A 1,312-nucleotide genomic window follows, 5' to 3' on the forward strand; every position below is an offset into this window, starting at 1 on the left:
CTTGTCATGGTTGCCAGCTCAGGACTGGGGTATGGACTCTGACTCTCATCCCACATGGACACACAACCTGGATTCAGAGCAGAGGTCAAGAAGTAAGTGGAGCCAAGACAAGAAGACACAGGGTAGGGTTGGAGGGGTCTTGTTCCTGTCCCTGTCAGCTTCAGGAACAGTTAAGCACATTGTGTGTGTGTGTGTGCGTGTGTGTGTGTGTGTGTGTGCACGTGTGTGTGTGTGTGTGTGTGTGTGTGTGTGTGTGTGAAAGTGGTAGTTGCTCAGTCATGTCTGACTCCTTGAGACCCCATGGACTGTAGCCCCCCTAGGCTCCTCTGTCCGTGGAATTCTCCAGGCAAGAATACTGGAGTGGGTTGCCATTCCCTTCTCCAGGGGATCTTCCTGACCCAGGGATCGAAAACCTGGGTCTCTTGCATTGCAGGCAGATTCTTTACCATCTGAGCCACCAGGGAAGCCCTATGCAATAGCAGATGTATTTTAAATAATTTACTTATCAGAAACAAAGAAAACCAAGCTCATATGGGATTTAACCCAGGACCTCTCACACCCTAAGTGAGAATCATAGTCCAATGTGATAGCACATGTATTTTAAATTAATTATTTATCAGAACAAACATCAAGTGGCTTGTCTGGGACTTGAACCCAGGACCTCTTACACCCAAAGCAAGAATCATACCGCTAGACCAACAAGCCACACATTTTTGGAGGTCTCACCTGGAGTTTTAAAGTCATAAGTATCCAGTTAACAAACAGTAGGAACAGAAGGCATTTACTGAGTGTTGTATGTGTCAGACTCTCATCTCTGCAATGGAGCAGTGAGATTATATACTTTGTATACTTATTGTGGAGGCTCTCTCCAACCTGATGGTGCCTTCCCAATTCCAAACAAAGAAGAAAGGCTGCTGCTGCTGCTGCTAAGTCGCTTCAGTTGTGTCCGACTCTGTGCGACCCCATGGACTGCAGCCCACCAGGCTCCCCCGTCCCTGGGATTCTCTAGGCAAGAACACTGGAGTGGGTTGCCATTTCCTTCTCCAATGCATGAAAGTGAAAAGTGAAAGTGAAGTCTCTCAGTCGTGTCCAACTCCTAGCGACCACCATGGACTGCAGCCCACCAGGCTCCTCTGTCCATGGGATTTTCCAGGCAAGAGTACTGGAGTGGGGTGCCATTGCCTTCTCCGAGTATATACAGCAGGGAGTATGATTTCCTAATAACAGTAAAAGAGAATGTGTCCTCGGAGATACACTGCCCACTAACAAAGAATTGTGTCATAGAAAATGTAAGTAACTATGTTATAATATG

General features: G+C 47.1%; 1 non-coding gene across 1 annotated transcript; it reads right to left on the minus strand.

Annotated features, from left to right (window-relative positions):
• Positions 1–633: 633 nt before the first annotated feature.
• Positions 634–705, minus strand: TRNAP-UGG (transfer RNA proline (anticodon UGG)). The gene has a single exon. It is a non-coding gene; the product is annotated as a tRNA-Pro (tRNA).
• Positions 706–1,312: the final 607 nt, after the last annotated feature.

Source organism: Odocoileus virginianus, unplaced genomic scaffold (assembly GCF_023699985.2).
Source record: "Odocoileus virginianus isolate 20LAN1187 ecotype Illinois unplaced genomic scaffold, Ovbor_1.2 Unplaced_Contig_21, whole genome shotgun sequence".
Classification (NCBI taxonomy): Eukaryota; Metazoa; Chordata; class Mammalia; order Artiodactyla; family Cervidae; genus Odocoileus; species Odocoileus virginianus.